The sequence below is a fragment of the Sinocyclocheilus grahami genome, unplaced genomic scaffold (genome assembly GCF_001515645.1).
Source record: "Sinocyclocheilus grahami isolate Dianchi unplaced genomic scaffold, SAMN03320097.WGS_v1.1 scaffold1667.1, whole genome shotgun sequence".
Taxonomy (NCBI): domain Eukaryota; kingdom Metazoa; phylum Chordata; class Actinopteri; order Cypriniformes; family Cyprinidae; genus Sinocyclocheilus; species Sinocyclocheilus grahami.
Window position 1 is genome coordinate 48,200 of NW_015506846.1, and position 14,106 is coordinate 62,305.

At 37.8% G+C, this 14,106-nt stretch overlaps 1 pseudogene; it reads right to left on the reverse strand.

Moving 5' to 3' along the window:
- Positions 1–13,009: 13,009 nt before the first annotated feature.
- The window catches only part of LOC107571900 (uncharacterized), a 5,345-nt pseudogene continuing 4,248 nt past the window's right edge, over positions 13,010–14,106 (reverse strand).

Here is a 14,106-nt window from a genome sequence, read left to right on the forward strand (position 1 = left end):
GCATCCCTAGATGTAAGACTACATGTTTTATTTTATTTAATTTAAATTTAACAGTAATTTACTTTCAAATGCCCCAATTGCTGAAGGGTCTGCACAACTTTAGTACAATTTCAAGTTACACTGTTCAATACCTGTAGTAGCACAGCAGTACATACCTGTTTACATTTAATTAAGATGGACTAGATTAGACTGTAATACAAATAGTTGAGTTTGCCAGGTGCATACAACATTTATGACAGGTTTTCATGAAAGTGTTGGTCAGTTTGTCTGCTTGACAATCCCATTTTGCACGGCAACAATAAAACTGAAGTGACATAAACAAACTGAGAAATGTTTATTTTTAGTTAAAACAGATATCAAAGTTTTCCTTTGGGGACATAATTTGAAGTTGAAAAAAGGTAATAAATTGCAATATATCGCAGAATATCGCAATATATTTAAAATCGCAATAATATTGTATCCTGACAAGTATCGTGATAATATCGTATCGTGAGGCCTCTGTTGATTCCCACCCCTAGTTAATAATATTGAGAAGCGGTTCTTCTGCTACAGGTAAACAACACTTGCAGTAATTTAGTGGGTACAGGAATCACTGGTTTAGATGCAGTGATAAGTTTATTTATCTCTTTCTGTCCTATAGTTGTAAAGCACTGCAGTTTATCTTTTGGTGCGATGAATGAAGCTGAAGTATTATACGCTGTAGAATCTACATTTGTTATTGTATTTCTGATGTTATCTATTTTATCAGTGAAGAAATTCATAAAGTCATTACTATTAAACTGTGAGGGAATATTTAGATCGGGTGGCGTCTGGTTATTTGTTAATCTAGCCACTGTGCTAAATAAAAACCTAGGATTGTTTTGGTTATTTTCTATGAGTTTGTGGATATGCTCGGCCCTGGCAGCTTTTAGAGCCTGTCTATAGCTGGACATACTGTTTTTCCACGCAATTCTAAAAACTTCCAAGTTAGTTGTTCTCCATTTGCACTCAAGACTATGACTGACAGTGTAACATTAAGCATTAGTATTTCGAATGAGTTAAACCTGTATCTTGTTTTCTGAGTAACATTGAGAATATCATAATATAATATATTATAATATAATAATAATATGTTGTTGCAATACCGCTGCCACTACCAGTCTGACTCATAAGCTCATGACAGTAGCTTGGTGGAGTAGACTCATTTAGACCAATATAATCATTTGGTTTTAGCCAGGTTTCAGTCAAGCAGAGTACATCAAAACTATTATCTGTGATCATTTCATTTACAATAACTGCTTTGGGTGAGAGTGATCTAATGTTTAGGAGCCCAAACTTTAAAAATTGTTTTTGTTCATTTATTTTAAATTTTTCTGGTTTAATCGCGATCCTGCATTAAATTTATATTTTGACCTCACTATTTGGGGAACAGACACCATCTTTATAGATTGTACAGCGCAAGTACTTCTATAATTTAAGCAGGTAGAACACAAGTCATCATGGCAGTTATTTGAGAATTAGCTTACTAGTCATATGGAGCGTAGCGTCCTGGAGATGTTGTCCGACATGAGCTCCGCTCCGACTCTGTTGGGATGCAGGCCAACAGTGCGAAAAAGCCTAGGACGCTCCCAGAAAAGATTCCAGTTATTAACAAAGAGCAGTTTCTGTTCTTCACACCATGACAATAACCATTCATCTAAAGCAAAAAGTCTACTGAACCATTCGTGTCCTCTTCGATACGTGGGAAGCGATCTCGATCAGGCTCCTGAAGTCCCTCTTCAGCGTCTCTGTCTGCCGCAGCTTGGTGTCGTTAACCCCCGCGTGAAGCACGACCGCTCCGGGGCTCTCGTCGCCCTTCATACCTGCGAAGGTATCTGCGCAGAAACATCAAGAACATGAGCACCAGGGAAACAGTGAGTGTGCACTTTACCTTCAGCAAATGTAGCACGGACGTGCCGGACGATGGAGTCTGCGACTATCGCGTTCCGTCTCGCGGAGGCGAGCGAAGCGGTTCCGGGTGGAGATCTCGGAAGACCGGAGGCGGCGGAGGGGGAGAGGTCGTCGCCCGGGGCCTGGCTCACGTCTTCCGCTGCAGGTGCACACAGGGTCCGTGCTGGAGTGAAGGACATCTGGGAAGATCGCGTCTTGGGTGAACGGGGTCTGTGCAGAGAAACACACGGAGTAGAGCAACTTAAAACAAGCAACAGTGAGTAAAACAATGGTAACGTGTGTGAATAGAGTATTAGCAATGTAAGCGAGATTAGTGGCAACCACGCTGGCGATGCTAACGGGCTATGAGCTAATAGCGGACTCTGGAAATCAAAATAAAACTAGTGATAAGGCGCTCTGATTGTTTTTGTTGTAGAATACGATAGGGGATATATTCACACGTTATAGAAAAGAAAATGGTATATAAAATTTATTTTAAGATAAAAAATAGATGATAAAGAATTAACTAGACGGAGCACAAACAGGAAGTGACATGATCAAGTGCTGTGATGACTTGTAATAAACAAGTAGTTAATATGAAGTCACATTTTAGACATATTATTGACTTTTTTTTATTCAAAAGATCAATTTGTGGCTTTTGAGAATCAATATTTAATCAACCACTTTTTAAAAAATTATTCATTTAATTTTTTTGCCCAGCGAGCGTGATTCGAGACGGAGTGAAACACGGACAAATTCGTTTCATTCGTTCATAACCACTCATACCCCACCTCCCGCCGACACAGTGTGCGTAGGGCCTCCAGAAGTCTAGGATCGGCACTGCACAGAGGTAAGACTTTTTTGTAGTTGGTCACCAGGTTTGCACACATCTCAGGAGGGATTTTGATCCACTCTTTACAGATCCTCTCTAATTCTTTAAGGTTTCTTGGCTGTTGTTTGACATCTCGAAGTTTCAGCTTCCTCCACAGATTTTCAATAGGATTGAGGTCTGGAGACTGGCTAGGCCACTCCATGACCTTAATGTGCTTCTTCTTGAGCCACTCCTTTGTTGCCTTGGAGGTATGTTTTGGGTCATTGTAATCCTTGTAGACTTATCCATGACCCATCTTCAGTGTTCTGGCTGATGGAAGGAGGTTCCTCGTCCAAGATTTTACAGTACATGGCCCCGTCCATTTGCCACTCAATGCGGTGAAGTCGTCCTGTACCCTTAGCAGAAAAACAGCCCCAAAGCATAATGTTTCCACCTCTGTGCTTGACTGTAGGGATGGTATTTTTGAGGTCATAGTCAGCATTTCTCTCCCTCCAAACATGGCGAGTCGAGTTAATGCCAAAGATCTAGATTTTGGTCTCATCTGACCACAGCACTTTCTCCCAAGCCTTCTCTGAATCATTTAGATGTTCATTGGCAAACTTTAAAGGGATAGTTCACCCAAAAATGAACATTTGATGTTTATCTGCTTACCCCCAGGGCATCTAAGATGTAGGTGACTTTGTTTCTTCAGTAGAACACAAACAAAGATTTTTAACTCAAACCGTTGCAGTCTGTCAGTCATATAATGTAAGTGAATGGGAATCACGGCTTTGAGAGTAAAAAAACATACACAAACAAAACCAAATTAAACCCTGCGGCTCGTGACTATACATTGATGTGTAAAGACACGAAAAGATCGGTCTGTGCAAGAAACTGAACAATATTTATATAGTTTGTTACCTCTAATTCACCGCAATGTCCGAACTGTCCTGAGCGTATTCGCATCGTCTTTTTCAGCCGGCGCGTGAATCAGAGGTAAAAAACAATATAAATACTGTTCAGTTTCTTGCACAGACCGACCGTTTCGGAGCTGGAGATACTGAGCATGCGTGAAGCTAAAACTGATGCTGTGCTGATATTAATATACTATGAGCGCGAGTGAACCGAGGACTTGAATGAGGGGGTGAATTTGACGAAATGAAGTTTATTTAATAACAGATCAAACTTACTGGAAAGTGCAAATGCAACTAGTTATATTAAACAACATTTTAACATTTACATTTAGTCATTTAGCAGATGTTTTTATTCAAACGACTTACAACTGAGGACAATAAAAGCAGTCAAAACTAACAAAAGAGCAACAATAAATAAGTGCAAATGACAAGTCTCGGTTAGCCTAACAGTACACGTGGCAAGGTGTGTATATATACAGTATATATATATTATACACACACACAAACAAAGAAAAACATGTAGATAGAATAGAAAAAATAGAAAGCTAGTTTTTGTTTTTTATTGTTGTTTTTTTAAATAAAGAATAAAAAATATAAATATAGATTAAGTAGAATTAAAATAGAATAGAAAGTGTTAAGAGTTAGAGGGTCAAATAAAGGTGGAAGAGATGTGTTTTTAGTCGTTTCTTGAAGATGGTTAAGGACTCAGCTGCTCGGATTGAGTTGGGCAGGTCATTCCACCAGGAGGGAACAGTTAATGAAAAAGTCTCTGAAAGTGATTTTGTGCCTCTTTGAGATGGCACAATAATACGCCGTTCACTTGCAGAACGCAAGCTTCTAGAGTGCACATAACTCTGAAGTAATGAATTTAGGTAAAGGGGTGCAGAGCCAGTGGTGGTTTTGTAGGCCAACATTAATGCCTTGAATTTAATGCGAGCAGCTATTGGTAGGCAGTGCAAATTGATGAACAGAGGTGTGACATGCGTTCATTTCAGCTCATTAAAGATTAATCTTGCAGTGGCATTTTGGATTAATTGTAGAGGTTTGATAGAAGTGGCTGGAAGACCTGCCAAGAGGGCATTGCAATAGTCCAGCCTGGACAGAACAAGAGCTTGAACAAGGAGTTGTGCTGCATGTTCTGAAAGAAAGGGCCTGATCTTCCTAATGTTGTATACATTTTGTATCAATTTTAACATGATGAACGTGCAACAACTGTTTAGTCAAAACATGTAAATTAATTTTACTATTTACTATTGCTTATGCACATTATATTTAATATTTTAAGCTTTATGAGCCTAGTTTTTGTTTTTTATTGTTGTTTTTTAAATAAAGAATAAAAAATATAAATATAGATTAAGTAGAATTAAAATAGAATAGAAAGTGTTAAGAGTTAGAGGGTCAAATAAAGGTGGAACAGATGTGTTTTTAGTCGTTTCTTGAAGATGGTTAAGGACTCAGCTGCTCGGATTGAGTTGGGCAGGTCATTCCACCAGGAGGGAACAGTTAATGAAAAAGTTTGTGAAAGTGATTTTGTGCCTCTTTGAGATGGCACAATAATACGCCGTTCACTTGCAGAACGCAAGCTTCTAGAGTGCACATAACTCTGAAGTAATGAATTTAGGTAAAGGGGTGCAGAGCCAGTGGTGGTTTTGTAGGCCAACATTAATGCCTTGAATTTAATGCGAGCAGCTATTGGTAGGCAGTGCAAATTGATGAACAGAGGTGTGACATGCGTTCATTTCAGCTCATTAAAGATTAATCTTGCAGTGGCATTTTGGATTAATTGTAGAGGTTTGATAGAAGTGGCTGGAAGACCTGCCAAGAGGGCATTGCAATAGTCCAGCCTGGACAGAACAAGAGCTTGAACAAGGAGTTGTGCTGCATGTTCTGAAAGAAAGGGCCTGATCTTCCTAATGTTGTATACATTTTGTATCAATTTTAACATGATGAACGTGCAACAACTGTTTAGTCAAAACATGTAAATTAATTTTACTATTTACTATTGCTTATGCACATTATATTTAATATTTTAAGCTTTATGAGCTGGATTTCTGTATGGTTACGATTCTGTTACAGTTTCTGTATAAAGTTGATGAAGACTTCACTTTCTTTATTTTCATATCTAACATCAGCGTTTACACATCAGTGCCAGTATTGGGTGCTTTTGCAAAACAAAAATGTAAGAAACGTATCCAAGATGATGATGACGATGGTTATTACTATTTATTTTAAGTTATGGTTACAAATGACTTAATATGAATGTTTGAATGTATTTTCATATGCCGGGATGATAGAATTGACGTCATTACGTGATGACGTAAAAGAACCGGTTCAATGAAACTAACTGTCTGAAAGAAGCGGTTCTCAGTGGAAAAGAACCGGACTTCCCATCACTAGTCACAGGGTCAGTATTCTACGAGGCAGCCAAAGCAAACAGACCGGTATCCTTGATCAAAAGAATTTGCTATTCACGCTCTTCTCAGTTTTCCACTGAGGCAACAAGGCACATAGATTAAAGCACAATTAAAGGAATAGTTCACTTCCATAATGAAAATTCTGTCATCATTTACTCACCCTCCACTTATTCCAAACCTGTATGAGTTTGACCACAAGTTGATGTATCAAGTGCAAGCTTAAATGCATGTTGCCACGGTGAGTTACTGTGATTTAATGGTATGGACACCGCAGGAGTTTTTTATCCAGCGGATCAAGGATGATCCTGTTGGTTGAATTCATCAAGAATTGAGAATTGGCTGAATTCATCAAGAGTACTACCAGAGCTGCTGGGGAAATGGTATACAGCACTACGCCATACTCCCACAGACACTGCAACCACTGAACAGCCATCTGAAATGGGATGCTACTGTGGTAACCCTTGTGACACAGATGACATCACCTGCACATCTGGACAATGTAGGCTGAAGCACTCTCACAAGTCTTGCCTTAAGTTGAGCAGGGTACCAAAGACATGGGACTGTGTGGAGTGCAGAAGAAAAATGTAGTATTGTCTAATCAGTTTCAACCCTTATCTACTTCACTGTCCTTTCAATGTAACCTCAATGGAACTTATGCATTACACATCATTATTGAAGTGTAAAATTATATATATATTTCTCTTCTATGTCTTAATTAATTTTTAACATCTCGCCATTAAATGTGTTTAAAACACCTTCTTTGTTTTCAATAACTATTGTAACATTCGGTAAATATTTGCACACATTTGAAATGCAGTTTTAATTATCCATGTGGTTTATAGTGTATATGGGATTTTTATGAATTATTTGATTATGAAAAATGTTAAGAATGAGACCAATGTATTTTAATGCCACCTGTTTTTATTGCAAATAAGCTACAGACTTATATAAAAACAAACCACAATTCATATTGTTATGCATTACACTGGGAACACAATTAAATAGTCTCTATTCTACTTAAACAGTTTCTATTCTGAGGGCACAACAGATGGGCAAATGTTACACAGAGCAGAGCAGACTCTGACCATCTTGTCTAGAGATGTAAGCTCTCCTGGAGTTGTAGTCTGGCAAAGAGAGATGGGTATTGTGCTTTGTAAGATTGTGTATTTGTTCCTCATGACACGTTCCACATGGATCCGAACAGCTATTACAGTATTATGATGCTTATACTGTGAATATGTTTGTGCTCAGGCTCTCATGTTCTTAGGCTTCTCAATGAAAATTCCAAAACAATCTATTATGGAACTACAATTTCTGTAACTACTGTTTTTGAAACACATGGGTAAACTGATTTAAATCTGCTCCTTACTGGGCCACATTATTAATGAAGACAACCTACTGCACATGACATTTAATGCACTATTAAAAAATTGGCTTACAGTAGGCTTTGTCACATGAAATATTGAGTGATAAATCCAACCTCATTCTCATTAGAGTCATTAAAAATCAGTGAAAACTCCTCTGTCAGTTTCTTCAGTTGCTCAGCAGGCTTCATACTACACTGCTCTCAGTATGGATAGGGTCTTTACAGAAGCTGTGTTCCCCACTCTGCCCAATATCCTCAGGAAAGCTGTCACTGTGTAGTCAATCTCCATGTCAGTACAGTTATTACGCGGTGACATTGACACATCAGGGGTACAACTATCTTCCTTATGATGGCTTGTGTTTGCTCAAATTTCTTGTAGCAATTGATTTTTCTTTGGTGTTGCTCAGGTGACAGGTAGGCAAAGAGACTTGGCACGTAATCGGGGTTCAGAGGATTATCACGTTTCTTGCCTGCAGTGGTAGAATGAGACACCAATTAACGTTACCTACTCGATAATTAGTTACTCTAACAGTGGACATAGCTTACATAACGTTAGCCAGCGACACAGATTACCTATTTTGTCTGGAAACTAGTCAACAACACTTTAGCATTTGCTGACAAATTACATTATTTCGGGTAAGTAAGGTATCGCTAAGTTAAGCGTTAGCAAACGTTAGCTGTCATAACATTATCTAAAGTGCTCACTGCACAGTCTGGAGCAGTCTGGAGTGTTCTATAGGATTCCAGTGATCCCTCTTGATAGCAGCAATCCATTTTTGATGGCACTCAGTGTTTTTGGGGATGTTGTAAAACGTTAATCCATTTCTTTGTGATTTGCTGTTATCACAACCCAGAGCACAGCAAATTGATGGCATGTTGCAATTCGGTCCTACAAATGGCGGCCGCACCACAGTGTGACATCACATGCAATCTATGAATTGCTTGGCCCTCTGTCTTTCATAGCTGGACCCCCAATCACAGAGCCCCAAACGCTCGGCGGAAGCATTCTAATATGGAGAAAATGGGCATTGTTCATGTAACATGTTCCCTAAATAGGCAGATTTGAAGAGTTTATTTCCACAGAAATTGTATTTATTTTATTTAGGTGGTGATTGTCAAATTATTAATTGCTTAAAAATAGAAATGACTTTTTATTATAAATAATATTTAAAATTTAAATATCGTTTTTACACTAGTTTAGGCCCTCTCTGATGGTTCCCCTCTGCAGTAGGTATTATATGTGATTGTATAGAGAAACCAAACCAAAACTTTGAAAAATAATTTGTTCAATTTATTTATATATAACTACTAAAAGAACCCCAAGGGTTGCCCACAGTGCTTTACATAAAAAGCAAAAACCGTCACACACATATTAATCAATCTAACAATTTTAATTTGTAGAATTAATATAGAATATATAATTTTACCAGTGGTGGAAAGAGTACTGAAAATTTGTACTTAAGTACAAGTACTGTTACATTGCTGAAATAATACAAGTAAATGTACTTTTACTTAAGTAATGTTTTGACACCAGTACTAAGTACTCCTCTCAAAAACTACTCAGAGTACTAGTTACTTTTTAGCCGGCAATATTTAATGAATTACCAAAAAATATTCATTTATATCAAAGATCTATGTGGATAATATAAATGTACTTTTACTTAAGTAATGTTTTGACACTAAGTACTCCTCTCAAAAACTACTCAGAGTACTAGTTACTTTTTAGCCGGCGATATTTAATGAATTACCAAAAAATATTCATTTATATCAAAGATCTATGTGGATAATAGCTACTTTGTCAATAAGATTGAATAAAGGGTGGGGTGTTATTGTGGTGCACCTCCTCTCCACCTCTTGCTCATAGCAGATTCACGGTTGGATAGTGGTTAAGAATATCTGCTTGTTACGTCTGACATCACGCTTCACTGCTTCTGGGTCCTAACGCTCTGCCAGACGCCCTCCAAAAAAACAATGAACTGTGCATATACACACTCACGATGTCATGTAATACTGAAAAATTATAACCCTAACCTTTATCTCCATACTGAAATCCCAGATGGCCTCACAGTGATTCAGCTAAAATATTAGTGTCTGAGACACTGTGAGCACGGAGACTGTAGTGTGCACAGCACATTTTTAAATGCTTAGCTTGAATATGTAATATTAATTAAATAGTGCTCAAAAATGGCTGTTGAGATAGTATCCTCAAGTGAAATAAATAGAGGCATGGACCCGGAAACAGAAGTCCTTACATCATGACTTAAAGGGGTCATATGATGTGATTTCAAGTTTTCCTTTCTCTTTGGACAAAATAATGATCTTTAAAAAAGCATCATATGACCCCTTTAACAAGAGGATTCTCCCGAAGCCGTCAAATTGACGACATCAGAGCCAGAACACCTTTCCAGAGCGGAAGCGACGGCACACATTTTTTTTCTCAGTGTATTGACTTGGTTCAATTGTTCACCACAAAACTAGTAATGTGCACTAAAAAAGTAAGTAGCGTCATTTTTGATTTCATGACGACTAATCATTTTCAATACCATTGGGAAAACTACCACATACTGCCATATAGATATTTTAATATTTTACTTTTTTTTTTGTCCATCCATTTTTTCAAGGCAAGCTTATTATTTCAAACTTTGAAATTGGTTTAATCCAAGTCTTCTAAAAAGACATATATAAATATTGATCAATTACCATTACAAAAATCTCAATCTTAAACATTTGCTCATTCTGTGTATTTGTGTTTTTAAAATAGAGTAACTTTTTTTTGCAAAAACTTACAGCACAAGGAAGCTTGTTTTCAAATTTGATTTCAAACTGAATTGAATTTACAAAAAAAAAAGGCAAGTACACAGTCAGTAATAAAATTATAAAACAAATGACCTCAGTTCAGTTTGAGGTATTCAAAATATGACAACACTGAATTTTTATAAGCAGTGATTTAAGAGCCATATACGTATGTTACTTATTTAGATACATGGAACATCAATGTAGTGATGCAGTTAGCAGACTAGGGTATTTATATGTACAAATTAGACAAATATCCCATTCCGAAACATTTCTAGCATAAACATACATTTTAAAGAAATTAAAGTTCCATCTTTGATTGTTGAAAGCAGGGGCGTCATGCTTTCATTATTTTTGAGGGGGCACGAGTGAAGAGGGGGGGGGGGCATTTGACACACAGCAGCCACAATAGCACTTATGTTTTATTTATTTTTTATTTGGAAAAATCCCACACGTGTCGACTAAATCTTCAAATCTCAATTCTCAAATATGTGTAAATTGTTGCATTTTCCACCTTTATAGATTATGTTGATCTACAATGGGGGATGGTCAAAGTAGCCTAATAATGTAATCTATTAACTAAGCATAAAAACCTGTCTATTTACTTAAGTAACAGGGTGTCATGCCATAAAATATTTTTAGTACAACTGACTTTGTATTTAATGTGAATTTAATAACAGTTGTACATTGTACAGAAAGAGAGCAAAGAGCATTTACATTAAACTGAAGTCAGTGAAAATGTTTTTTGATAGAGTTCAAGCACTCTCAAAACTCCCATTAAAATCACTGAAGCTGTTTACACTGTGAAATGAGTATCTTACTTAACAAAGTGCAGACGTGTGTATGAGTTTGTGTTTCTGACGAGAGAATTCACCAGAAAGACGTATTCAGTCGGCGAGTGAGTGAAGAAAACACAGGCATTTTAGCGATGACTCATCTGAACACCTCTGATTGCTCATTGCGTTCGTAAGCTCAACAGCATTGTGTGTGATTGGTTATAATGCAGCGCTGTACAAAAGCGTCTGTCTCTGGCTCAGCGCCAGCCAGCAAACACAGATTTGAATTTAGCAGCTGATGATGTGATCGACATTCTGAATGATCCAATAACGCCGGTGTGATTGTATAAAAAATTAAAAATATTATTCGGCTATTTTTTTGTCTTTTGGAAGCTGCATTCAAAATGCACTTGGCTCAAAAATTCTGGGTTGAAAGACTTTCTGGTGCATTTCACTTACAGCCAATAAAGTTTCCAGTAGGATTTTCATCGGCCCCAGATAGCACAGGTACGTCTGCAAGATGTCTGTTAAAGATCGCTTCATCTGGAAAGCATCTGCTGTGTACAAACATCTGATAGACGTCTTTAAGATGTCAGTTTTACATTCATTCTAAATCATAAACATCTTATATACACATCTTCTAAACGTCTATTTGACATCTGATAGGAAACGTCCTATAGACGTATTGCAGATGAGCAAACACTCTAAAAAATAAATCTTGCATGCACCTAAATGCAGACGTCAAATAGACGTCTCCGTGATGTACGTGTGCTATCAGGGGATCTATTCTAAATGGTTTATAACTTTTGACAAAGTTTAATCCAGGAGCAAAGAGAAATAATTTCTACTTTAAAAGCACGGAGAGATCACGATCCGACGCAGAAGTATAAATCAGCCTTATTTGTGTAAAAACAGTATATTTAATGGTCACACTGAATAATTCCAAACTACACAATGTAGCCAAAATTACTACATTATAAATTTCGTATAAACAGGCTTTTCACTGGTTTATCTAAATTGGTAGTAGTGAATTTGTGGTTCTATATACACAATACTGTACAATAGTGCAGTGTTTCCCAACCTTTTTTTTAGTCACGGCACCCTTTGGAAATTTGACCAAACTTGTGGCACCCTACAAAATTAATTTGCTCACTCAGTGTTTTTTTTATTTTACAGTGAGGTAATTTTGGTGCAGTAGCACGACATAGCTTGATTTCAAACTTTGAATTGAATAAAAAATGACAAGTAAGCATTCAGTAATAAAATAAGAACAAATAAAGAAATTAATAATGATAGCACAAATAAAAAATAAAGACAGGCCTTCGAATTAAATAAATTGTTTTTTAGTTTTTCAGGTAGGTCTAACAGTAGGGTTAAGATATTTAACTTTTTTTTTTTTTACCAATTATCCAAGTAATGTTTAGTCCTAGAAAGCTATTATTATCAGAACACGTGAGCATAACATACAGTTAGCAGATCAATGAATGAGAGGGCAGCGTTACCAGAGATACCACACCATGTTACAACACAGTAGGGCTATTGCAGACAGAAACAATACTGTACTACATCCATGTTTCCTGTCGGCTCCATTTTTGAGTGGACTTTGCTGTTCCGATGAGCATGAACGGTATACGAGTGGAGCAACTGAGCAGAGTGCACACGCATAGAGCGGGATAATACGCAGAGCGTCACACCACGTGAAAGTGAAACCTGAGCGGTGAACTAATTTTCGGCAGCCGAAATTTCGGTGCATCTCTAATTATTGTTGACATCAGAAATGGATATTACATAATAGATGCTTTTTGAACATTTTATCAATTTAAAAATATTTAAAAATTATTTTTTTTACATGGCACCCCTGCTCTCGACAGACGGCACCCCGGTTTGGAAACACTGCAATAGTGGTTCAAGAAATAATCAGTTTTACATTGTCAAATCAGTGGAGTTCAACAACTAAAAGTGTAAACTATTTACATAATATACATAAGTTTGACAACCAAGGCAGATGGTGAACAATGTAGCAATTTTTATTCTGTATCCTCATGGATGATGTCACCTTGCATGTTCACAAGCACTGCACACACTGTGAGGATTTTGTCCATTTTGTGTGCCATGTTAATAGGGACAGTCTGGGAGACAATTTTGAACACCTTGAGCCATCTGATCACTCTTTCCACATGTATGCGGACATTTGCAATCCTCCTTGTGCCTGTAACATCCTCGTCAGACCACCTTGCCAAGTCCACCTTTGTGAGTAAATGCTGGCATGATAAGGTTTACCTCTCTCTCAAACAGCAAATCACGAATTGTGAAGCCTCTGTCTGCCATCACTTCGTCACCAGGCTGGAGATAGTCCAGGAAGCCAGATTCTTGGGTAATGAACTTGTGACTGCATCTTCCCCCATAAGCAGGGGAGATGAACATAATGAGTCCACAGGGGGCAATGGCAACTAGGCACTTTAGAGTATTGCTTGAATAATAATGACTATATGACTCCCCTCTGGAGTCAAGATTGTGTGATTTTGCAGAGTTGACTCAGAGCAGTCAATAATGTAGGTGGTGTTCGGGAAGTTTTCCTTAAAGCACTGAGGCATTGTGCTGTGCATTGTTTCCCGTGGCAGCCATGGAATGTAGACTCTCATGTGCTCCTCCATTGTATCAATGCAGTAGGAGAGAATTCGGCTTACTACACTCTGGTACACATCAAAGCATTCAGCAAGATCTCCTTGAAGGAAATTCAACTTCAGCTTCATCATGGTCATCAGAATTTGATCCATTATGTGCAGCTTAAAAATGGAAGTGTAGAACTGCTGGAGATATTTAACATGTTCTTTAAAGACACTAAGGGTGAAGCCAGTGTACAATAAAGAGCTAGTGTCATTATTAAGAATGGCAAGGGCTAAGGGTTCCCTTTCAGTCGGTCACTCTCGACGTGACGTCGGAGGACCGACGAAATTGGGATCTCGCTTAGAGGGACCAATCTACTTCGAGTGTAAACTAAACGAGCCAATGCACATTGGCATGCGATTATTGCATCCAGCTGCTGCTGATCACAGCGTGAGTATAAGTAGGCAGCAGGTGCAGCGCATATTCAGCTTTTCGCTTCGGAGCCGAGCGATCACAT